The sequence below is a fragment of the Carcharodon carcharias genome, chromosome 7 (genome assembly GCF_017639515.1).
Source record: "Carcharodon carcharias isolate sCarCar2 chromosome 7, sCarCar2.pri, whole genome shotgun sequence".
Classification (NCBI taxonomy): Eukaryota; Metazoa; Chordata; class Chondrichthyes; order Lamniformes; family Lamnidae; genus Carcharodon; species Carcharodon carcharias.
In genome coordinates, this window is record NC_054473.1 from 139,115,709 (window position 1) to 139,142,447 (window position 26,739).

At 43.6% G+C, this 26,739-nt stretch overlaps 1 long non-coding RNA gene across 1 annotated transcript in view; it reads left to right on the plus strand.

The window, feature by feature from the left end:
* Positions 1 to 22,411, plus strand: part of LOC121279683 — a 34,499-nt gene extending 12,088 nt beyond the window's left edge. The window contains exon 3 of the long non-coding RNA XR_005943472.1: positions 22,320 to 22,411. This is a non-coding gene — a long non-coding RNA (uncharacterized LOC121279683). The remainder of the gene's footprint in view (positions 1 to 22,319) is intronic.
* Positions 22,412 to 26,739: the final 4,328 nt, after the last annotated feature.

The following is a 26,739-nucleotide window of genomic DNA, read 5'->3' on the forward strand; positions in this document are numbered from 1 at the left end:
GCCCTGTGGTTGAGGCGAGTTTAGGGGGGATTTTCAAGGGCTGCACTGTGGTTGATGGTGGTGCCCAAGCATATCTGGAGTGGGGGTAGGAAGTGGCCATGGATTAAGGAAACCTTGTATAAAGTGACCATTCATCCACAGCTGAGACAGTTCAGACACAGCTACATTGACAGGCTTGGAGCCGGGCCTCTAGCTTCTCTGCCCACTCAAGCAATGCAGAGGCATGAAAGTGCCACCAAATGCTCCAGAGTTTTTCACCACTTGGGCACAGACTGCAAACTAATGAGGTAGCTGTCAGATGACAGGGCACATTGTACAGTCTCGTTGCGGAAGCTGGCCATGGAACAGTCACTGGTGGAGGCGCTCACAGCTGCTTGCAATGTCCTCATTCCGGTTTGGACCAGTCTCCCCCATTGGTCATACTAACAGTGCAGCCTTGCAGTGTGTGTAAGGAGAATGCCTGCACCTGAGCTGAGAGCACAGCATGCAGTCCAGTGGGCAAAGCTGCCGCCAATCGGTCAGGTGGAGTGTGGCGGAGGAGGGTGGGGTTTCGGGCAGCCACACAACGCACTAAACTCCGGCCATCCAAGTGTTGACCAGCATTCTTTGGGATGCATTAAGGGGCCTTCAGACTTAACAGGAGAGGTTCTTAAAACACCCAAGTTAACCCAAGTGTCTCTCTCTTTCATCCTGCAGGAGGAGTACATAAGGAGCATTAAGCCTGGTGAACTAGTTGTATGCCCTGTGGCATGCAGATAGCAGAGCCAAAGCAGAAGAGAGTGAAGGGGGCACCTGGCTGCAAAGAGGAAGGAGCAGCCCCCTCAGGAAGATGAGGCAGCTGGGGTTCTTGCACATGACACTGAAGAGTTACAGTGAGCTGTTGCTGGTCAGTGCCTAGCTAGACAGGGTCTATGGATGCCGCCTTTCATGTGTGCAAATGTCCGAGAACCAGTGCCACCGTAGACTATGCATGGCCACGGAACTGGTCGGCTACATCTGCCAGCAGGATTTGGCACCATGGGGACATCCACTGCCCCTGATCGTGAAAGTGACCATGGTACTCACATTTTATGCCACCATCTCCTTTCAAGGCTCCACAGGTGACCTATGTGGGATATCATTAGCCTGGACACACAAGTGTATCCAGAAGGTCATGGATGTCACCTTCGCGAGGGCACACAACTTTGTGCATTTCGCCCTTGACCAGAAAAGCCACAGATCCCTGATGTCTTCTAGGGTCTACAGAGGCTGCAGGGGTGGCTCCTTGAGGACATGGCTGATGACAGCCATGTAGCAGCCTCAGACTGCAACAGACAGAAGGTATAACGAGATTCATGCTACAACCCGCATCTTGCTGAAAATGAGATTCTGGTGCCTGGACCGGTCTGGTGGAGCCTACAATGTAGCCCATTGAGGGTGATACGCATCGTTGTTGCCTGCTGTCCCCTTTCCCACCTGGCGCTGCAATGGGGAGAGGAGGATGACATCGATGGTGATGAGGAGGTCCTCGAAGGCAACGATGATGGCAATGAGGCCCTCATACTGGCCAGACAAGGCCGGCGCACTTGGGAGACCCTCATAGCTGCTAGATTTGTGGAGGATGATGGCGACATGCAGTGAGGACACTCCATAGATCTTCACATAGCTGCTGTGAATGTCTGATGCTGACTCCTGTCTGTTCAACGGTAGCTTGCTTGCGCTCTGTGATCATGGAGACACAGCCATGAAACTATAAAAGTGTCTGATCCTTTGTCCGCCTTCAGCACCTGAGCACTTCAGGAGCACAGTGTCACTGGTCACAGATGCTGAAGAGATGGGGGCCAGCCCCACCTTAAAGGTGCTGAGAGCACACAGAGAGAATGACGGAACTCTGTGATGCCTGCCCACTACATCCTGGCAGCAATGACAAGTACCGTCGAGGTGCAGGCATCAGTAATTTGTCCAGTTAGTGTGAAGCTGGACCTTCATTTTGGTCTGAAGGCTGCACAAAGCACAGGGAAGCGGCCCTGTACTGAAATACCTGCCTTTATCCTGTGCAGGAACCAAGGTTTTACATCTGAGTGACACAAACACTGGTCATCAGAACAAGGAGCCAGAGGGAGGGAGATATTATTGGGAGTTTATTTACAATAGTGAACATTATGTACAAGTGATTAACACCAGTGCCCAGGCTGTGCAACATCTTCTTAACCTTCCTAACCCTGCTGCTACATCTTGGTGCTCTCCGGACATCCACAGCAGAGTGGAGGCAGCCTGCTGACTGCTACACTCTCCTGTGATGACCTTGTCGGGCATCCTCTGGAGGAGATTAGATGGGCTAGACACTCCCGGAGTAATATGGGTGGATGGCCCTGGGATGTGCACCTGCTGATCCTCCTCCTAGTGGGTGCCCAAGGGCCCCTGGCTGACTGCTTGAGAAGGGGTAGCCAGGGTGAGATTGAGCTGCCCTGCACCCCTATTGTGTTGATCCTGTTGGAAGCCAACTATGGCTTCAGCATTAGAGTTCAGCCCCCGCAGCTGTGCAGGAGCGGTGTCCTGGACCAAGGTCTCCATGGCGGTCGCTACTGGTGTTGGCCTCGGTCTGTTGTCATGCTGGTGCTATCACCTCAAACTGAAGGCGGACGGACACCTCCATCCTATCTCGCAATCTGAGGAGTGCAGCGGTCATCCCTGTTGTCCCCGAGCTTGCCTTTGTAGCTCCAGCAACTGAGATATGACCAAACCCAGAAGCTCATCACCTGACTCGTACTCAGCAGATTTATGGCCTCTAGCAGTCCTCCAAGTGCCGGAGACCTAGGAAGTTCCTACTGCCACCTGCTGTGGATCAGGCAGTGCAATGTGTTCACCAATTGTGATCCCGAGGCTACTCTAAAGCTCGATGCATGATGTGTGATGTTGAAAAAGCCTTGGCAAACTGCTGCAGTGCGTCTTGCAGATGGTATGCATTGCAGCCATGGGGTGCTGGTGTGAAGTGGGTAAATGTTTACTGCAGTGGATTGTGTGCCAGTCAATTGGGCTACTTGGTCCTGGATTCTGGCAGGATTCACGATTACTGTTGGAGGCACACTCATTCAGCAAGTGGAGTGTATTCCATGACACTCCTGACTTGTGCCTAAATTATAGAAAGAGGTTGGGGAGTCAGAAGTTGAGTCACTCACCACAAAATTCCCAGCCTCTGACCTCTTTTAATCACATTATTTATATGGCCAGTCCAGTTTGGTTTTTGACCAATGATGACCCCACAGGATGTTGCTGGTGGGGGTCTTAGCAATGATAATGTCATTGAATGTCAAGGGGAAGTGGTTAGATATTATTGGAAATGGTTATTTTCTGGCACTTGTGTGGTGCGAATGTTATTAGCCACATATCAGCCCATGCCTGAATGTTGTCCAGGTCTTGCTGCATGTGGGCACAGATTGCTTCAGTACCTGCGCAGCTCTGAAAGGAACTGAACATTATGCAATCATCAACGGGTATATCCACTTCTGACCTTATGATGGAAGGAAGGTCATTGATGAAGCAGCTGATGATATTTGGGAATAGGACACCACCCTGAGGAATTTCGGCAGGGTGTTGTGGAGGTTGAGATTCCAATTTAGCCATAAACATCTTCCGTTGTTCTAAGCCAATGAAAATGCTTTTCCCTGATTCACATTGACTACAATTTAAGGCTCCTTGATGCCACAATTGGTCAAACGTTGCCTTGATATCAAGAGCAGTGACTCTCATCTCACCTCTGGAATTCAACTCTTTTGTCCATGTTTGGGCCAAAGCTGAAATGACGTCTGAAGCTGAGTGGCCCTGACAGAACCTAAACTGAGCAGGTTTAGTCAGTGAGCAGGTTGTATAAGTGCCTCTTGGTAGCACTGTCTTCCATCACTCTGCTGGCAATTGAGAGTAGATTGATGGGGCAGTATTTGGCCAGATCGGATTTATCCTGCTTCTTGTAGACCAAACTTGCCCAGGCAATTTTCCACATTGTTGGGCAGATACTAATGTTAAAGCTGTACTAGAACAGTTTTGCGAGAGTCACAGCTACCCCGGAGCACAAGTCTTCCTTATTTCTACCGGGACATTGTCAGAGCCCACAGCTTTTGCTGTATCCAGTGTGCTCAGTCTTTTCATGCCATCTTATGGCCCCGACGCTGTGGGGCAGGACTGGGAAGTGCAGTGAGCTGTTCAAAAGTCTAATGATTTCGGCAGGACTGGAAAATCTTGCCAGAAGGAGGGGCCATAAAATTCCACCCCACTTGGAGTGATTTGAATTTGCTGAAGACTAGCAGCTGTTATGCTGGGGACCTTGGGAGCAAGCAAGACGGATCATCTCCTCAGCACTTCGGTCTGAAGATGTTTGCAAATACCTCAGCTTTGTGCTTTACCCTTATGTGCTGGGCTGCACCATCATTGAGGATGGGAATCTTTGTGAAGCTTCCTCCTTTTTTTGGAGGAACCCAACACCATTCATAACTGCAGAGCTTTGATATGATGCATTGGTTTTGGGATTACTTAACTATATAGTATACAGCTTCTGCTGTTTGGCATACATATCATCCTTTGTTGTAGCTTCATTAGGTTGGCGCCTCATTATTTGGTATGCCCGATGTCACTCCTAGCATGCTCTCCTACACAGTTAGATCTCTTTTGAACCTATTCCATTTAGCATGGTGGTACTGCTACACATTATGATGGAGGGTGTCCTCAATGTGAAGATGGAACTTTGTCCCTACAGGGATCATGCAGTGATCGTTCCTACAAAAAACACTGTCACAGATAGCTGCATTAGTGATAGGTAGGTTGGTGAGGATGAGTAGGTTTTTCCTTCATGTTGGTTCTCTCACTATCTGTCACAGTCCTAGTCTGGCATTTGTGTCTTTCAGGACTCGGCCAACTTGCTCTATAATAGTCCTACCAAACCATGGACTGCTCCTGTAATATTCTCAACAGACTGTAGCAATAACAACTTTACAATGCATGATCTGTGCTGTGAAACACCTGTGTCCCACAGCATATTCATTAAACTGTTCATAATTAACGTCCTTTAATGAGACTTCATGGGATCCAGAACTAATGTTGAGGACTCCCAGGACCATTCCCTCCTGACTGTATACCAGATTGCCAGAGGGAGAGGACATAGCCAGGGTGGTATTGGACACAGTCTGGGACATAGAATCATAGTCCCATTTGGCCTGTTTAATCCATGCCAGCTCTCTGTAGAGAAATCCAGTCAGTAAGGTATGATTCTGTGTGTATGACAATGTCAGGCTGTTACTTGACCAATCTGTGGGACAGCTCTCCAAATTTTGTCACAAGTCCTGAGATATTAATGAGGAAGACTTTGTAAGATTGACTGGGTGAAATGTGCCTGAACTCGATGTCAAGTGACCGGTTTGGTTTTATGCTTTTAGACTTTTTTGGAGTGGTTTGATACAACCAAGTGTCTTGCAAGATCATATCTGGAGCAGATAAGAGTCAACCATATTTCTGTGGGGCTGGAGTCACATGTAGGCCAGGCCGATAAGGATGGCAGATTTCCTTCCCTAAAGGATGTTGGCGAACCTAATGGGTTTTTGCAACAATACCCCTAGTTTCATGGTTACCATTACTGATATCAGCTTTTTATTCCAGATTTATTTAAGTAATAATTTTTAAATTCTCCAACTGCCATAATGGGAATTGAACTTGTGTGTGGATCATTAGTCCAGGCCTACTGGATTACTAGTCCAGTGACATAACAACTATCATTAGCTTTATTTTACGAAACATTGTAATATTGGATTTACTACTGATAATTTATCTTATTTTATTTCATCAGCAATAATCACTAGTGTGTTATTACAATGTGAGGGCTGTCATGTACTGTTAAAAGTGCCCTTAATGCCTGCAATGAAGTTTTGTGCCTTGGAGTGATGTGGCAGTAAAATTACTAGCACTCTAAAAACCTATCCTAAGATTCCCAAACAGCAATAAGCGAATTCAGGGTACCAGGTTTTATTGAGAGCCTACAGAGTCGTAGCTCAAGTACTCCTATCTACCATACAAGTTTGGTCTTTTGATCAATGTTATAAAGGACATTAATTATGAACAATTTACTGAATATGCTGTGGGTGTTTCATGGTACACATCACACATTGTAAAGTTGTTATCGCTGTAGTCTGTTGGGAATATTACAGGAGGAGTCATTTGATTTTTTTCTGCCTGAAATGAAATATTAAAAAATAAATGTAAAAGGTAGGAGCTGTAATTCCCCATGACTATAACTTTCATGGGAAGAAGGCAAGAACAGATTGCCTTGGAGAAAATAAATCACTTTTTCCAATATGATCGATTTCAAATGCATTAGCTTTTATTAATGAAAAATAAAACTCGAAAATGCAAGTTTCATATGAGACTAACCTCTGCTCTTTGACCCCAGTTTGTGATTCTAACATAGTCCAAAGCCAGATTCAAAGCACAGTGGATGTCTTAAATAGTCCACAAGATTATGCTTCCAGTCATCAATAAAACAAATAACACTAGAAACTAAATCGGTTTCAAACCTTGATTTGGAGATCTATACTTTGGGAAAAATATGAAGGACACCTATAATTTGAAATGAGCTGCACAGGATTTATGCTTCTTTGAGGAATAGCAATAAAGAGGCAAATATATTTGGCTCTATACTCAAACTAACACTTAGCAGTTCATTTTTTTTTTAAACACGTGAACTATTTAAACCCCCAGACAAAGCTTTAAACTCTAAAAGCAGGGGGTTACATGTAAAATCAAGCACCCCAAGTTCAGAATACCATCTCAATACGGTTACTAAATTTCTTCCAAAAGATAATTTCTCTAAGTGCTGTCCATTGTCCCAACTTCATGCACGGAAGGCTTAAGAATATAGAATAATTCAAAGTAATGCACATTCCCCAATTAGTACTTCTTCAAATCAAAACTAGGAATCAACACCTTATTTTCTTCTGCATTGTAGAGGACTGTCCCCAAAAAACACTTCTAAAATTTTACCAATATGTTCTGGATATTCAGCTTATTACAAAATAATTGCTACAACATCTTTAACAAGACTCAGACAAATTTTATGAGGCATGCAATGACTGAATAAGGTGGCATCACCTGGTGTAAAATGCCTAATGGGGCCTGTGCACCCATAACAAAATGCATTGTTATAGTTTTTAAAGTGTCTAGTGATGATAACAAGCCACAGAAAATAATAAAAATGAAGAACTGAATAAAGCAATGGCTGCTTTAGATGTATATTGCCAAGCTCTTGAAATTTACACATCAAACAGTCTACAAAACAAAGAAACCAGAATAAATAATCAACAGTATCACAATGGCATTAACTTTAATATGTGGAACAAAAATCCACATAAGCCACAATAGCACATGATTAAGAAGGCCAGAAATGTGAAACACAAATCATGCCAAAAGAATTAAAATACTCAGATTTTAAGTGCTTTTTAAACATGTAAAAACATAAACATAAAAATGCATATAAGTTCCAGTTATTTAAGATCGTACAAGAATGAGCTATAAGGGAAAGTGACCAATTCCTTGCATTCTCTCCCAAAATTACACAAACTGTAAAGAGCATATATTTCTATTTCTGTTGGACTGTATAAAGAACATATCTTTTTATTTCTGTTGGACTGTGGATTAAAATTACAATGGCTGCAGTTTGAAGGACCTGTCTACTGGACCAATGTGAGGGATATATACAATGTTGATGTCATGGAACAGAGTGTGCCATGACAGACAAGATGGTGCCGAGGAGGAGTCTGGCCTAATGAGGAACTGTCTAGTAACAACGTTTTAATTGGCTCCTGACCACGGGACCAGGTTTTGTGTGAGAGCAGTGCAGCAGAATAGCTCCTAGCCTGAAAAGAAAGAGACCTAAAACCTCTTGCACTTCTTATGTGTCTTGTATGTGTGTGCATCGGGATTCAAGAAAGGGTAGAGTTTAGACCATAGAGTTAGAAATTAGCATTTCATATTTCTTTCTTTTGCCACTGGTTAAAGACAATTTGTTCAATAAACAGTTATTTACTTATTAAGTTTACAATCCTGGTGCTCATATTCTGTTAACCTAAATTAAACAATTAGGTGGGTTGATCAAACCTTTTCACATTTGTCGTGGCTTGGGGAGCAGTGGGGCTTGATATTGCAGCACGCTATCCCCAGTGAGTCATAACACAAGCCAACAATTGCTATCAAATTGGGCCATTTTTTGAACCCTTCCTCATATTGACCTGTGCTTATGGCAAGAAGTGCTTTATTTGTTCTCCAGAACTTCTTGTATCTACATTGCATAAAACTGAAAGCCACCAGTCAATATTTAAATGCAATTGTTCTAGTCTGCTGCCTTAACTCACCTTGTTGGTTCACTTGGTTTGCCTGGTTTCTTACATAGAAACAGGAGTAGGCCATTTTGCCCCTCAAACCTGTTCCACTGTTCAATGAGATCATGGCTGATCTGCGACCTAACTCCTTGGCCCCATGTCCCTTAATATTTTTGGTGAACAAAAACCTGCCAATCTCAAATTTAAAATTAACAATTGATCTAGCATCAATTGTCATTTATGGAAACAGATTTCAAACTTCTACCAGCCTTTCTATGCTGAAATGTTTCTTAATTTCACTCCTAAAAGGTCTGGCTCTAATTTTTAGACTGCGCCCCAGTCGTAGACTTCCCAACCAGTGGAAATAGTTTCTATTTAGTTTAAGTGTTCCCCTTACTATCTTGAAAACTTCAATCTATTAATGCCTTAAATTCTAAATTCCAGGGAGTACAAGCCTAGTTTGTGTAATCTTTCTTCACAAATTAACTCTTGGAGCCCAGGTATCATTCTGGTAAATTTACCCTGCCAATATATCTTTCCAAAAGTGTGGTGCCCACCATAGAGGTGTGGTCTAACCAGAATTTTTTATAGCTATAGCATGACATCTACCTATTCTAGTTTTCTAGATATAAAGGCTATCATTCCTTTATTCTTTGTGATTATTTTCTGTATTTGTTCATGACAATTTAATGATCTGTCATGTGGTCTCCTCCTTCTCTTTGAACTTCCACTGTTTCTGACTTCTATAAGAATATAAGAAACAGGAGCAGGAGTCGGTCATTTGACCCTCCAGGCCTGCTCCATCATTCAATAAGATCATGGCTGATCCTTTACCTCAACTAAACTTTCCTGCATTATCCTCCTATTCCTTAATTTCCTTAGTGTCCAAAAACCTATCAATTACTCGGCGACTGAGCATCACTTCATTTAGATTCTCCATTTAGAAAGTACCCTGCTCAATCCTTTGTAGCTCTAAAATGGTTAGCCTCACATTTGCCTACATTGAAATGCACTTGCCACAGTTTTGCCTATTAACATAAGAACATAAGGAATAGAAGCAGCAGTAGGCCTGGAGGCTCTTGAACCTGCTCCACCATTCAATAAGATTATGGCTGCCCTGATTGTGGCCTTAATTCCACTTTCATGCCTGCCCCCCCCCATAACACTTGACTCACTTGTAAATCAAAAATCTGTCTAATTCAACTTTGAATATTAAAAGACCCTCCCCCACTGCTCTCTGGGGTAGAGAATTCCAAATATTAATAACCCTCTGACAGAATAAATCCCTCCTTATCTCTGTCTTAAATAAGAGACCCCTTATTTTGAAACTGTGCCCCCTATTCTAGAATCCCCCACAAGGAGAAATATCCTCTCAGCATCTACCCTGTCAAGCCCCTCAGAAAATCTTACATATTTCAATAAGATCACCTCTCATTCTTCTAAATTCCAATGAGAATAGGCCCAACCTGCTCAACCTTCCTCATAAGACAACCCTTCATCCCACGAATCGACCTAATGAACATTCTCTGAACTGCAATGCAAGTATAAACCTCCTTAAATAAGGAGACCAAAAAATGTCCACCGTGTGGTCTCACCAATGACCTGTACTGTTATAGCAAGACTTCCCTTGTTTTATAATCCATCCTCCTTGCAATAAAGGCTAACATTTCATGTGCACACCTAATTATTTGCTGTACCTGCATGCTAATTTTCTGAGATTCATGTATGAAGACACCCAGATCCCTCTATACACAGCATTCTGCAGTATCTCTCAATTTAAATAATATTCTGCTTTTCTAATCTTCCTGCCAAAGTAGAGAACCTTACATTATCCTCCATCTGCCACATTTTTGTACACTCACTGAACTGAACCATGTCAGTTTTTCCTCCTCATAACTTGCATTCCTACCTATCTTTGTATCATAATCAAATATGGCTATGATACACTCTTGGTCTCTTCTTCCAAGTTATTAATATAGATTGTAAATAGTTGAGGCCGCAGCACCAATCCCTGTGGCACTCACTAGTCATAGTTTGCCAACCTGAAAGTGACCCATATGTCCTGACTCGGTTTCCTTTTAATTAGTCAATCCATGCTAATATATTACCTCAACACCACCTGTTCTTGTCTTGTGTAGTAACCTGTGGCACCTTATCAATTAACTTTTGGAAGTCCAAATGTACTATACCACTAGTCCCCCTTTATCCACCCTGCTTGTTACATCCTCAAAGAACTCTAATAAATTTGTCAAACACAATTTTCCTTTCACAAAACTATGTTAATTATGCTTGATTGTATTTTGATTTTCTAAATGTCCTGGCAATACTTCCTTAATAATGGATTCCAACATTTTCCCAATGACAGATGTTAGGCTTAATTGACCTATAGTTTCCTGCTTTCTGTCTCTCTTTGTGACTTTTCAAATTACTGGGATCATTCCAGAATTCAGGGGATTTTGGAAGATTACAAGCAATGCATCCACTATCTCTGCAGCTACTTCTTTTAAAACCCAAGGATGTGGGCCAAGAGTTCCAGGGGACTTGTCAGCCTTTAGTTCTATTAATTTTCCTAGTACTTTCGCTCTGGTGATCATAATTGTTTAAAGTTTCTCCCTCCTCCCTTCATTATTAATATGACTTTGTAATTTAATGCTTCCATTTACACTGTTTACAATGCTGCCTATCTTTGTCATCGGCATACTTGGATATGTGTCATTCTTTCCCATCATGTAAGTCATTAACAAATATGGTGAATAATTCAGGATCCAACACGGATCCATAGAGAATACCAGTTGTCTTATCCTGATAATTAGATTGCCTGTAAAATGATCTATTCATGCTTCTAATAAATTCTTTGGGATTGTGCTTATCAAAAATCCATAATGTATGTCTTTAATTGGTTGTTACAGCAAAATGTCAGGAGAGGCTGAAAATTCTACATTTCAAAACATGCAAGAATTTATGAATTAGGCGTCTAACGAGCAATTGCAAGACACTATTACACAAATTCACAATTCAAAAAAAGGAATAAATTATCAGTGAACTTATATTCAATTAAATACATTCTGGGAGGTATTTTCTATTCTGGAGGAGAAGTTGAGTGGCGGGAGCGGAAGTGAAAGTGATTTCCGCTGGGGAGGGGGGGCTGGACTGCTGGTCATGCGCGATTTAACACCGTTCAGCGCTTTATATATGCATGTAAAGGACCGTGGCAAATCTTGCAGTGGGAGCAGGCTGGAAGTCACCACCCCTACCATCACCTCATAGGGCCGAAGGTCCTGGCACCATATTTAAAGGGCACACAGTAGCCATTCACTCACTGCAAGCCAGTAGCTCTGGATTCTGCAGATCACAATAAGTCCCAGAGAAGACAATGTGTGGCCCCATGGTTCAGCGAAGCCTCCCTGCATGTTCTCCTCCAGGCCATCCAGGAAAGACAGGAGCTGCTGTTTCTCAGGGATGGCAGCAGAAGGCCCTCCCATCTGACCACAGCAGCCTGGGGTGGAAGTTAGCATCCATGAGGCCCACAGGATTACAACCCAGCAGATTTGGAAAAGGATGAATAATCTGCTGCGCTCCGCCAGGGTAACTGGCAATGCCTACTCACTGCAAAGTGACACTCATAAGGGCATCAGGAGTGTAAATGTGCGAGTGCATAGGGATGTCAAACAGGAGTTTGACTTGCAGGACTCAGTAGTAGATAGGAGATGTGCATTTAATGTGTGGCAGCCACGTCATATTTTCAATGTTCTATGAGCTGCAGGACATCCCGCTTGTTAATCACTTATTGGGGAGGGCTCAGGAGCTAGCATAGGCATGCATGCTCCTAAACTGCTCATGCACCTATTGGGATGACAATCAATCCTTCTGTCTGTCTGCAGGATGGGAATGCCCACAATAGTAGGGAGTGGGCCCAGACAGGTAGTGACATGCACAATATTAGAATTCTAACCAGCTTCAAGGAGGAGGCCACAGATTTGGCCAGTGAGGAGTGTCATTGTCTTACTAATTACATTTCGAAGGTATAATGTCAGCTGCATTGTTAAACAGGTGATGGATATTGGGACACCTATAAATGGGGATAGCTTTCCACCATCAGGAGTAGTGGCTATCATCAGAGAGTTGCTGCTCATGAATCCGCACCTCCATCCTTTCAGGTGGCTGGCAGAGGGAAGGGCTGTAGCCACTGGGGTGACCAGAATCAGGGACGTGCTGGGTGGCAGAGGAGTGGGCTGAATAATCCCACAAGAGTTGGCGCTTCATGTGTCGGTGGACTTCTAGCTCACGGCTAATGCCATCCATGTCCTTAGGGTGGTCGTGCTTGGCCCTGATGTCCTACATGGGTCTCGAGCACGCTCAGGTGTGTGGTGGACTCATGTCTGAGCAAACCTCTGCTTGGACGGAATTCCACATTGGCCCCAAGACCTGAAATCTCCCTCGGGAGCCAGGGCCTTACAACACAAGTCTTTTAGCTTCCTGTGTGGGCTGCTGCTGCACACCCTTCAACTCCTTGCCTTTGCCCGATGCCTGAACATGCCCTGGTGTGTCTTGTTGCCATCTGGCAGCGGAGGACCCCAGTGGAGGGCTCTCTACACGGGAGTCTTCACACTTATCGTCGGGGTCCTGGGGTGGAGGGTGTTGCATGCGGCAGTCCCATACAGCCGTAGGTTGTGTTGGTTCACGGATTCCTGCGTCTTTTGCAATCTTGTGGACTCTGTGGACCACATATATATTGGGTGTCATAGGCCACGCTCCCTTTTTAGTTACTTAAAAAATTTGTTTCTTGATTTTTGGTTGCAATTCAGTCCCACGCTCCTAATCTTTGGACACCCAATGCAGAGAGGGGCAGGGAGGGAGGAGGACATCCTCGTGAAACTGCTCATAAGACCATAAGACATAGGAGCAGAAATTAGGCCATTCGGCCCATCGAGTCTGCTCCGCCATTCAATCATGGCTGATAAGTTTCTCAACCCCATTCTTCCGCTTTCTCCCCGTAACCTTTGATCCCCTTACCAGTCAAGAACCTATCTATCTCAGTCTTAAATACACTCAATGACCTGGTCTCCACAGCCTTCTGTGGCAGTGAATTCCATAGATTCACCACTCTCTGGCTAAAGAAGTTTCTCCTCATCTCTGTTCTAAAAGGTCTTCCCTTTACTCTGAGGCTGTGCTCTCGGGTCCTAGTCTCTCCTACTAATGGGAACATCTTCCCCACATCCCCTCTATCCAGGCCTTTCAGTATTCTGTAAGTTTCAAACAGATCCCCCTTCATCCTTTTAAACTCCATCGAGTATAGACCCAGAGTCCTCAAACATTCCTCATACGTTAAGCCTTTCATTCCTGGGATCATTCTCGTGAACCTCCTCTGGACCCTCTCCAGGGCTAGCACATCCTTCCTGAGATACGGGACCCAAAATTGCTCACAATATTCTAAATGTGGCCTGACCAGAGCCTTATAAAGCCTCAGCTTTTATATTCTAGTCCTCTCGAAATAAATGCCAACATTGCATTTGCCTTCCCAACTATGACTCAACCTGCAAGTTAACCTTAAGAGAATCCTGGACTAGGACTCGCAAGTCCCTTTGCACTCCAGATTTCTGAATTCTCTCCCCATTTAGAAAATAGTCTATGCCTCTATTCTTCCTACCAAAGTGCATGACCTTACACTTCCCCACATTGTATTCCATCTGCCACTTCTTTGCCCATTCTCCTAACCTGTCCAAATCCTTCTGCAGCCGCCCCGCTTCCTTAATACTACCTGTCCCTCCACCTAGATTTGTATCATCTGCAAACTTAGCCAGGATACCCTCAGTTCCTTCATCTAGATCATTAAAGTATAAAGTGAAAAGTTGTGATCCCAACACTGACCCTGCAGAACTCCACTAGTCACCGGCCTGAGAAGGACCCCATTATCCCCACTCTCTGCCTCCTGCCACACAGCCAATCTTCTATCCACGCTAGTACCTTGCCTCTAACACCATGAGCTTTTATCTTATTGAGCAGCCTCCTGTGCGGCACCTTGTCAAAGGCCTTCTGGAAGTCCAAGTAGATAACATCCATTGGCTCTCCTTTGTCTAACCTACTTGTTACCTCTTCAAAGAATTCTAACAGATTTGTCAGGCATGACCTCCCCTTGATGAAACCATGCTGACTTTGCCCGATTTTATCATGCACTTCCAACAATTCTGAAATCTCATCCTTAATAATGGACTCTGAAATCTTACCAACGACTGAGGGCAGGCTAATCGGCCTGTAATTTCCCGTCTTTTGCCTCACTCCATTCTTAAACGGGGGGTCACATTAGCGATTTTCCAGTCCTCTGGGACCCTTCCTGACTCCAGTGATTCCTGAAAGATCACCATTAACACCTCCACTCTCTCTTCAGCTATCTCCTTCAGAACTCTGGGGTGTAATCCATCTGGTCCAGGTGATTTATCCACCTTCAGACCTTACAGTTTTCCTAGCACCTTCTCCTTGGTAATGGCCACCATACTCGCCTCTGCACCCGGCCCCCCCCCCCCCCCCCCCCCCCCCCCCCCCCCCGACTCTCTTGAACTTTGGGGATGTCACTCGTGTCTTCTACTGTGAAGACTCTCGCAAAGTACCTATTCAGTTCCTCCACCATTTCTTTGTTCCCCACTACTACTTCTCCAGCATCATTTTCCAGCGGCCCAATGCTCCTGGGCCTGGCCAAGTTGCCCATCAACAAGTGCAGGCAATGGGTGCTTGAGGTGGTCGTCCATCTGTCCCTCTTCTGCAGCTATGTTTGCAGCTGGGTGTCCTTAGAAAGGGAGCATGCGGTTCTACCGGCACAATGGAGACCTTTCGTGCCCAGTGAGCTTGACGGGGACTGGGGTGCTTTATTGACCCCCTTAATCATGTTTTATTTTGAATTTTGTACGTTTCCTTTAAGGTTTGCTTTTGTTTTTGCAGACTTAAGGGGCTGCCTTTTATTTTGTCCCTCGTTTTCTTAATTTTGTTTAATTGGTTGCTCAAAAGAGTATAAATGGGGATGGCTGGTACACTGGAGTGTGAAATAACAGAAAATTCTGGAAAAATTCAGCAGGTCTGACAGCATCTGTGGAGAGAGAAACAGAGTTAATGTTTCGAGTCCGTGTGACTTTTCTAGTGTGTGAGTAATGTTGACTGTGAACTGAGTCATAAAACCATAAGGCCATAAGATGTAGGAGCAGAAGTAGGCCATTCGGCCCATTGGATCTGCTCCACCATTCAATGAGATCATGGCTGATCTGATAATCCTCAACTCCACTTTCCTGCCATTTCCCTATAACCCTTGATTCCCTTATGATTAAAAATCTGCCTATCACAGCCTTGAATATACTTAATGTCCTAACCTCTACAGCCCTCTGCGGTAAAGAATTCCACAGATTGACTACCCACTGAGAGAAAAAATTCCTCCTTATCTCTGTTTTAAATGGGCACCCCCTTACTCTGAGATTATGCTCTCTGGTCCTAGACTCTTCCACAAGAGGAAACAACCTCTCAGCATCTACCCTGTCAAGCCCCCTAAGGATCTTATATGTTTCAATAAGGCCACCTCTCATTCTTCTAAATTCCAATGAGCACAGGCCCAACCTACTCAACCTCTCCTCATAAGAAAATGCCTCCATAGCTGGGATCAACCTAATGAACGCTCTCTGGACTGCCTCCGATGCCAGTTTATCTTTCCTTAGATAAGGGGACCAAAACTGTTGAGTATTCTAGGTGTGGTCTAACTAGTTAATAAACTCTCTCCAGCAAAGAAAGTTGCTGTGCCTTAGTTTTAACTTCACCAACTGGCTTGGATCCAGTTAACATTGGTAGCAGAGGATTATAGGCCCCAAGGTGAAGATTGGAAAGTAAGTTATCTTTTCAGACAGAAGATTGTAATTGGAGTTATTTTGGAGAAGAGTGACTGAAACCAAGGGGAGAATTTTCTCCCTGTTGGGCGGGCCGGTTGGGAGCGGGTGTTGGCAGGCGCGGAGCCGATTGCCGCCCGCGACTGGCTGTGTGCCGCCATTTTATGTGGATGGGCAAATTAAGGACTGCCCAGCATGACAAGTGCCCAGTAGCATTCAGCTCTACCTGTGCAGGCCGGGGTTGGGGGGGGGGGGGGTTGTGGAGGAGGGAGAGTCGGGGCCTGTGCTCCTTTGCGCTTGTGCGTGAAAAAGCGCAGAAGTTTCCCAAAGGCACGGAGCTGCCTCAGGGAGATTAAGATCAAAATGAAAGTTTCAAATAAAGTAAAAATAAAATTATTCAGACATGTCCCCTCATGTGGCAGTGTCACATGAGCTGGGACATGTTTATGAATTGTGTGAAAAATATTTATTAATTTAATAAAACCTTCATGAAACCTCATCCCGCCAGTGGATGAGGTTTCATGCAAAATGCGAAGCCACTTGGGCTCTTTGCCAGCCCGTCAACCTTAAGATTGGACGGGCAGCATTGAAAATTAGTTTAATTGGTTTACTTAATGGCCTTAACAGGACTTTGACAGTTTGGCGGATGCACAGCCATTTCTGGCGCATGCCTGCCGAACAAAAGATCGGAATGATGTCACCGTGTGTACCTCTATGCGTCAGCATGCGGGGCCCGTCACCGGACACTGACATGAAAATTCTCTCCCTAAGTGTAAATTATCAGGGTTTGATTTTCCACTGTTATTCTGTGAAGCTGAACCTTATGACCAATGTAAAATGAAATGGATTTATGGACACTGGTTACATCTTTACCAAAGGAAAAGCAAGGTATGGCTTTGACATTTTCGCTTCCCACCAGAAGCAGAATCAGGTGCAAAGTATTTTCAGAGCTAGAGGCTCATCATTTGGATACTGAGGAAGGTTTGGATAATATCTTAAAATTTATGGACTAAATTTATAAGAAAGATGACCTGTTAAATGCATATTAGACATGGCCAGATTTTGATAAATGGATGATTATTCCTTAGAAGAATATTTCATGGAATTTAATTGGTTAAATAACAGATTGCAGAAATTCTATTTGAAGATCCTAATTCATTGCTTGCCTTCAAATTGTTGGATTGTGCAAAAGTATTGAAAATGGAAAGGCTCCTGGTCTTGACTGGAGTTAGATTCTCAGAAAGAGATACCTTTTTGCAACATATGTCTGAAGCTTTTAAAATAAAAATTCTGGGGAAATATTCATTTCCAGCCACTTTCATGGCACCAACAGAACATTCAGCGGTAACACAAAAGATTCCTTGCTGGCTGCATTTCGAGACCATTTAGATTGTGGGGTGCAAGCATCAGTATGAAAGAAAAACCACCAACAAAAGAAATGAGAATAGAGACTCTTTTGGAAGTTCTAACAGACAACAGGAATTGGGTAACTAAGGCGGGAGAATGAATCCCAGGAATAACCAAGGAATAGTAAACAGACATGATCTGAAATATCATTATGCGATGTATTGTCCGAAACAGAATAACATGGTTTTTGAAATGACACACGACAAGGAAGGATTGGAAGGGGAAGATGATGATATTGATCATTCAGAAGTTATGTACTGGTCACCAGAAGCTTTAATCCGGTGAAGGGTGTTTTAGTTGTGGACTCATTCAATTTTGCTGTATTAGACAGTGGGTGCATGTCCACAGTATGTGGAGTGGATTGGATTGGTTAAAGTGCTACCTGGATTCTCTGAATAGTAAAGACTACAGTAAGGTTAAGGAATATGAAAGTTCTACTTACTTCAGGTTTCGGGGATGATAACACATTAAAATCATTAAAGAGAGTGGTGCTTTCCTATAAAATAGCTGGGGTAAATCATTTTATCAGCACAGATGTAGTAGTCAGTGAAATTCCCTTACTATTAAGTAAGTTATCCATGAAAAAGGCTCAAATGAAATTGGATATGGAGCACGATAAGGTAATTGTTTTTGGGAAATCTGTAGATTTAGAATCTAAGGAATCGGACATTATTGTATCCCCTTAACAAGAACTAACAGTTCAAATCACAATGTTAAAGAAGTGTTGATGACATCAGGGAGTAGGAGCTTAAAGGAAACAAAGGCAAATAGTTTTCATAAAATTACAGTTTGCCCATCCATCTTGCCATAGGCTAAAAATTCTACTAGAGGATGCAGGGGTAATGGATGATGAATATACTAAACTTATATAAATTTAGTTCCACCAGCCCCTGCATTCAAAGGATCATCCTCCACCATTTCCACCAACTCCAGCATTATACCACCACTAAACACATCATCTCCTCACCCCTCCCCTGCCCCTGTCAGCATTCTGTAGGGACCATTCCCTCTGGGACACCCTGGTCCACTCCTCCATCATCCCTAACTCCTCATCCCCTTCCCTTGGCACTTTCCTATGCAATTGCCAAAGGTGTAACACCTGCCCCTTTACCTCCTCGCTCCTCACTGTCCAAGACACCACGCAATCCTTTCAGGTGAAGCAGCACTTCACTTGTGCCTCCTTCAATTTGGTCTACTGTATTCGCTACTCCCAAAGCAGTTTCCTCTACACTGGGGAGATTAAACGCAGACTGGGTGATCGCTTTGTGGAACACCTTCGCTTAGTCTGCAAGGTAGACAATGGACAGGGAGAGAGTGAGGAGGGAGAGGGTTCAGAATGGAGAGGGAAGGAAAGGGTAGGGTAGGGATGATTAGGAGGAAGGAAGGGAAGGGGGAGTTAAGGAGGAGAGGGAAGAACAGAGGAGAGAGGGAAGAAGGGAAGAGAGAGGGAAGAAAAGTGAGTGGGATGGGCAAAGGTGAGGAAAGCACAGGAGAGAAGTGGGAGGGGGTGAGAAAAGGAAAGGAGTGGGAGGTTAGAAGGGTAAAAGAGAGGAGATGAGGAGGAGAGTAAAAAAGAGAGATGGGAAGAAAAGCGTGGAATGCAAGGAGTGAGGAGGGAAGAGGAAGGGCAAAAATATTGGTGGAGTGAAGAGAGGGTGTAGGAAAAGCGGAGAAGGATGGGGCTTAAAGGACAATGAGAATTGTGGTAGACAGACCATTGTCATAGTGATGTCTTGTTTCAGATACCTGGAAAAAGTATTGGAGCCTTACAGTCCAATCAGACTATTAAGAAGTGTTGTTGCTTGCTATATGGTCCATAATGTCCATATATAGAAAGACTCACAATTTCCTGAAGCAGGAGAGGATCAAGAAGAACATGATGACCATCCATTCCACATTAGGAGGAGATTGCCCAGCATGGAGAGAGATGGTAAAAGAGAATAACTAGTCTGCATCAGAAAAAAGAGTCAGCAAATTATTTTAATAAAAACTAGAAAGGCAAAATAAAATGTTTCCCTCAGGTTATCCTTCCCCTGTGGCATCAATAAGACTTCCATTCACAATAGTTGCTGACCCTCTTGCTAATAATAAAAAACTCTTCCTATCACAGTCAGAGAACTTGGTTGATTAGGTAGCATCGATCCAAAAATAAACATTAAGGTCTGTGTGACTAAATCATTTTTATTTTCTTTAAGAATCTTTTGTTCAAAAGGAAACTATTAAACACTTTAACAATACTTTGCCTACCTCTTATGCTTACCAATTTGCTTACCTGAGTTCCTAATCTTCTCCCATGAATGCTCCAAGCATGACAAGAGATTAAGAGGCAGGTGGCTGGAACAGTTCCTCGGGATTATTTGAGGATTGGAGTAATACTCAGCTCAGTGAAGCTGCTCACCCTGATGGACCGATTTATGGTAATCTATCTGCTGGTGTTTGGAAGGGGCCATAAGGAATGCAGCTCCTTGGCATGCTGTTGAGAAACTTATTTGCAATTCACTGGCCCTGGGCACAGACTCAGATATATTAATGTTCAGTATGAGAACAGACCTAATTAAATCAAATAAGTCGTAAAAGCACTGAAAAAATGATTCAAGGCATTCCATTTAACACCTCTTTTTACATCTTGTTGCTACACCCTCCAGGTTGTTTTAGGTAGCATAAGAAGCTTCCCAAATTCTGTTGCAGACTTGTTCAGTGGATATCGACATCATCCACCATCTCAACCATATGTATCTCCACCGCATGCAAGAAATGAAATTGATGCTTCTGAATCATTGTTCTTTTGGACAGGTCCCATGAGATCTGGATCCCCATACCCCTCAGCTAGTGTCGGCCTTTTCTCCACTCTTCATGCAGGATTGGCTCACACACTATCTTCCATCCTTCGATTATCCTCACTGCAACTTAATATTTCAACTAGTTGAACTCTACCTGACTGACTAACTCCATTCCCCCAACAACTGCTCAAGTTGATCCTGGGTGTCCTTGTACATCAATCACTGAAAGCAAGCATGCGGGTGCAGCAAGCAGTAAAGAAGGCAAATGGTATATTGGCCTTCATTGTGAGAGGACTTGAGTACAGGAGCAAGGATGTCTTACTGCAGCTGTACAGGGCTTTGGTGAGACCACACCTGGAGTATCGTGTGCAGTTTTGGCCTCCTTACCGAAGAGAGGATATATTTGTCATAGAGTGAGTGCAGTAAAGATTCATCCGACTGATTCTTGGGATGGCAGGATTGTCGAATGAGGAGAGATTGGGCTGACGAGGCCTGTATTCACTGGAGTCTAGAAGAATGAGAGGGGATTTCATTGAAACATAAAATTCTGGCAGGGATGGACAGACTGGATGCAGGGATGATGTTTTCTCTGGCTGAGGGGTCGAGGACAAGGGGTCACAGTCTCAGGATATGGGATGGACCATATAGGACTGAGATGAAGAGAAACTTCTTTACTCAGCGGGTGGTGAATCTATGGAATTCTCTACCACAGAGGGCTGTAGAGGCCAAGTCACTGAATATATTTAAGTAGGAAATAGATAGATTTCTGGACTCTAAAGGCATCAAGGTGTATGGGGAGAGCACAGGAGTAAGGCATTGAGATAGAAGATCAGCCATGATCATATTGAATAGCGGAGCAGGCTCGAAGGGCAGAATGACCCACTCCTGCTCCTATTTTCTATGTTTCTATGAATCATCATGAAGTTGGTGAGGGTTGGGTAGGAGTTTGCTCCATGGCCAGCTTTCACAAGGAGATTGTACAACGTCGCCAGTCATCCAATTGTTCTGCAGTCCACTAAAACGCTCATTAGTTTGCAGTCTGTGCCTGAGGGGTGAAAGGCTCTGGAGCATTTCATGGCACTTTCATGCCTCTGCATTGCTTGAGTGGGCAGCTAAGCTAGAGGCCCGACTCCAAGTATGTCAATGTGGCGGCACCTGAATTGACTCAGCTCCAAAGGAATGGTCACTTTATACAAGATTTTCCTAATGCGTGGCCGCTCCTCTGCTCCCACCCCCCACCCCCAGGATGTGCTTGTGCACTTCCATCAGACCATGCTGCCTTGCCTCCCTGAAACTCACGCCAACCGCAGTGCAGCCCTTGCCCCACTAATTCACCCTTAACTGAATGCCCGGCGCCTCGACCTTGAAGTCGAATGAGCAGCCCTCGTGAGTGCTGCGCAACGCTAGTGAGCACTCACCTCCAAATGAGCCGGTGAAGACACGATGAGCCGAATGCCTCCTTCTGCACCGTAACAATTCTGTGATTTTGAGTTCCACTCGAAGTTCAGCTCGCCAGGCGCATGCCTCTTAAATGCTGCTGTGAAACACGTTGGTGTGCAATCACACCAATGTGCCCAGATGATCCAGTGTGGGGGATGACTCTGCCAAGCAGGGATTATAATTACATGCAGATGTATTAAAATGACATTCCTGACGTGCAACGGCAGGAAACGAGCCCACCATTGTACGGGTGGCGCAGACGACACTTCATGACATTGTGATTTCGGCTTTCCCACCATATTGTCCGTTCACACCCGCCATGATGCCCGACGCCAACGGGAATGGAAAATTACGGCCATAGGCCTGAATTTTTCAGTCAGCAGCAAAGTGATGATTCTCTCCATTGACCTTGAAGAAAGCTGTCCACAAACATCTAGTGAGCTCTGTGGTGCAATCTCAATTTTTGCCTTGTTAATTTCATTTTGTGCCTGCTTTAGGAGATTCTTGACATCCAGTAACAGTAATATCATCAAATAGACTAATCAGCCAATCAACATTGAAGAATTCACTCAGACAACAAACTGGGAAGATACAAGTAAGTTTTAATATTCACTTTTTATAATTTTAACAAAGTGAAATAAAGATTGGGACATACACATGGGTTCAAGGTGGAAGCTGGAATATAAACAAATATTGAAAAATATTGAAATATTTTAAAAATCATTTTTAAAATCTATGGAATTATCATAGAGAGATTTTATATTCCATAAATATAAAATCAGTTTTTCAGGGCCTGAGAGGTTATTCAATAATAATTATGACTTAATACATCATTGAAAACTGTTATACCTCATTCAAAAAGACAACTTTTTCAAAAGTTTTACCATTCAGACTAATTGCATAAAAAGTGGCAGTTCACATCAATCCAGTGATTTCTAATTGATTTCTGTCTGCAAGGATTTCAACAGTGTACCCAGTGGAGGAGATGAACTTTGGATTTCTGCATGTGAGAGTGCCAAAAGCTGCTGTCAGTTTCACATAGTAATGATGACTAAGGTTGACAGTTTCACTTTCATTACAACAGCAAAATCTGGGTCATGGTCTACCTGTACATTTTGGAATTCCATAGAAAGCTGAAACCAATTATATCTTTGCCTCTCTTTGTCTTTACCAACTGTACCTTGTCAGCTGACCCATCCCCCACTGCCTTCTATTTGTGTCTTCCCAGGAGCTGCAAAACTTCTTCCTGGTATAAAAGCAAAATAATGCAGATACTAGTAACCTGAAATAAAAGCAGAAAATACTGGAAATACTCAGAGCTAACATTTCAGTTTGATGCTGACCCTTCATCAGAACTGATCATTGACTTGAAACGTTAACTGTTTCTCTCCACAGGTGCTGCCTGACGTGCTGAGTATTACCAGCATTTCTATTCTTATTTCTTGCTTGTGCATACTCCTTGGAGTGGCTGTTCCTCTTCCAATTGTATTTTTTTGGCACTTGTTGTGGGCTATCTTTTCCTTTGCAAGAAGAAATCACAGTGCTAAAGAAAATAAATTGGCATTTCTGTTTTTTTTTATCCAGGTGTCAGAATCTATTCCATGACTGTAATGTTCACCATGTCTCTCTTTCATTTCTGGTTTCTCATGCTCAGAAATAGATCAAAAACCCTCCAGTACAATGGGTTTGAAGTATGTAGTGAATAGTGAGACAAGCTAATGAGTTCCTTATTCCTTGCAATATACGAGCAAACAACATCAAAGCTAGCTTATTAGCATCCTAGCTGCTCAGTATCTCAGCCCCCATTTTATTGATCCTTTCTGTGGCAATAAAACTTTAAATTATGCTGAAGCATGACACCCTTTATTTTAGCAGATATAACGTCAACTGATGCATCAGAAAACTTGAGGAAACTTTGAACTGCGGATCCCACGGAGGCCAATCCTTCCAGGCTCATTATCACCCTTTACTGTTGTTGTCTATCTTCCGCCCTCCATAAAATTAAAGTAATCTTAGGCCCCGATTTTCACTCCAAGGCGGGTGTGCAGAGTAGGGAAATTTTCCAGTTTGCCGCATTTGCCTTGGGAAAAAATGCTGCAAATAATGGGATCCTCCAAGGAAATGGTGTGTGCTGGAGTTTGGTCTGCCACCCCCAGAAATAGTTCACAGGCAGCTATGGGGACTGCTGAGTGCCAAGGTGGGCTGGTTAAAAGGCCCTCCTCAGATATCCAGTTGTGTGATTTGAAATTAGGCCCTGTAACCCTCACAACCCCTCACCCCCCACCCACTCCCCATGTCCCATTGTTATGACGCTGCAGTTGGTAAAGGCTGAGTTGTTTAAATCCCAGAGGAAAACTTTAAACAACTGTCCTAACCTATATTTTCAATTGGTATGTTTGAGATGCAGCTCTGAATTCAGAAATGAAACCACCAAGCTTTCAGAGGTTTTTTTTAATATGAATTACACTAAACATTTATTAATTTTACATGGTACTAAACACATACATATCTACAAATTACTACCACAATAACTATTAAACAAGTCCCCAAATTAATCACTCCTAAAATCTTCACCAAGGCAACAGTAACCCATAGACTTTAAACAGACAACAGGCAAAGCCCATTATATCTTATGAATTCAAAATGAGTTCCCTTTCAATTTTTTCCTTCACATTGTTGTAGGCTTACAGGCTTAGATCTTATGTGCCTCTGACTTCCACAGAAAAAAATGCTTCTGTATATACCTAGCCTTCCCTTTGAATGCACGTATCACCAGGCCCTTTGAACTCCACCTCTTCTAACAATAAAACCCCTTTTATAGTACCAATTTTATTATTAATATAAACATATTGCTTGGTGTCTACTAGCTAGGTGCAAGATTTCACCCCCAGTCTTCGAATGGTTTGTTCAACAAAGTGCAATGCACCCTTTACCTTATTGTAACATCTCAACACTACTAAAATCAATGCACCCAGGCTAGCTGGCTTTAATCCAAATAAGACACACACGAACAAACACATAGACACAGACCCTTCTACAAGTCCAATTTAAAATAATTTCCAGTAACATTATATACATTAATATTCCTTCATGACACCCATCCATGTAAACTCATGCCAATCCATGAACCCACGCTCCTGCCATGGCCCCTCATACCCTCCATGCCAACCTATGCCCCCAACCATCACCAAGAGCCCCTTATAGCCCCTATGCCATATTAGTGTCAACTCATGTCAACACATGAACCCCCACTCATTCCTTTGGACCCTTATAAGCTCATGTCCACTTAGTGCCAACTCATGCCAACACATGCCTCCCACTCATCCCATGGCCCATTATAGTCCCTATGCTAACTGAGTGGCAACTCATGTCAACCCATGCTCCAATCCACCATCCTTTGCAGCTGCACCTTCCATGCCAACTCACCCAGTATTCACCTTGGGTGGACCTCAAGAGCCATGCTGAGATGAAACAAAATAAAGTTCTGAGTATCTATTATAGACTTCACCATATCAAAAACACATTCACATTGATAAAAGTCTATTGAATACATTTAAATTCCCTCAAGTACATAATCCCTTATAAAACAAATATTTGTTTTCATAACTTTACATCAAAGACAGCTAATCCCTTAATAACCTCTTGGAGCTGTCAATCAAATTGTGAAATTACAGTCCACCACCATCCCCACCCCTCACCCCCGCCAACCAGGCTGTGATAATGAAAGGTTGTAGAAACAGTCAAGCAGTAATAATACTATAACAATAACCCTCAGGCTTATGTCAGCAAACAGCTATTGAAATTACAGGCACCATTTTTTTCTCAAATCAGAGACACAACAGGCTGGTTATTTTCAAAAATGTCAAGGGCAGGGGATTTAAATAACTTGGCAGATTGTCAGCTCCACAGACTTTATCCGCTTTTATGAGCATTCACGTCTGCTCGTAAAAATCATAAGTCACACACTGCAGGAAACAGACCTTGCTCCAGCAAAAATGGGATGGCTGTGCTAGGTTTGGGTATCCCCCATTTGTGAATCACAGCCCGCCCCCTTTCCCTACTGGCAAAAATAAGATCAGTCAGAAATGGGGGTGGAACTTCCGTGTCCAGGATCCCGGCACCATTTTGGATAAGTCTCCACAACTCTACAAAAATCTGGGCCTGAAACTCTGCTCTTTCTATCCTAACTTACACCGAGTCCCAGTCACCCATCTCCCTTGTGCTCACTTCCCTACATTAGCTCCCAGATACTCTTTGTTTTTAGTTTATGGGTCATAGTTATCACTGGTAAGGCCAGCATTTATTGCTCGTACTTAACTATTCTTGAGACAGTGGTGGTGAGCTGCCTTGTTGAACCTCTGCAGTCCATTTGGTGTAGATGGTGCCACAATGCTGTAGGTAGGGAGTTCCAAGATTTTGATCCATGATGATGAAGGAATGCCAATATATTTCCAAGTCAAAATCATGTGTGACTTGGAGAGAAACTTAGAGTTGGTGGTGTTCCCATGTACCTACTGCCCTTGCCCTTCTAGGCAGTAGAGATTGTGAATTTCAGAGGTGCTGTTGAAGGATCCTTGGCAAGTTGCTGTGGTGCAACTTGTAGCTGGTACATGTTGCAGCTACTGTGTGCTGATGGTGGGTGGAGGTGGATGGGACGCTGATCAAGTAGACTGCTTTGTCCTGATTGCTCCTGGGTTTCTTGAGTGTTGTAGGTGCTGCACTCATCAAGGCAAGTGGAGAGTATTCTATCACGCTCCTGATTTGTGCCTGGTAGGTTGCGGAAAGTCTTTGGGAAGCCAGGAGCTAAGTTACTTACTTCAGAATGCCCAGCCTCTGATCTGTTCTTGTAGCACTGTATTTATATGGCTGGTTCAGTTATGTTTCAGGTCAATGGTGACCCCCAGGATGTTGATGGTG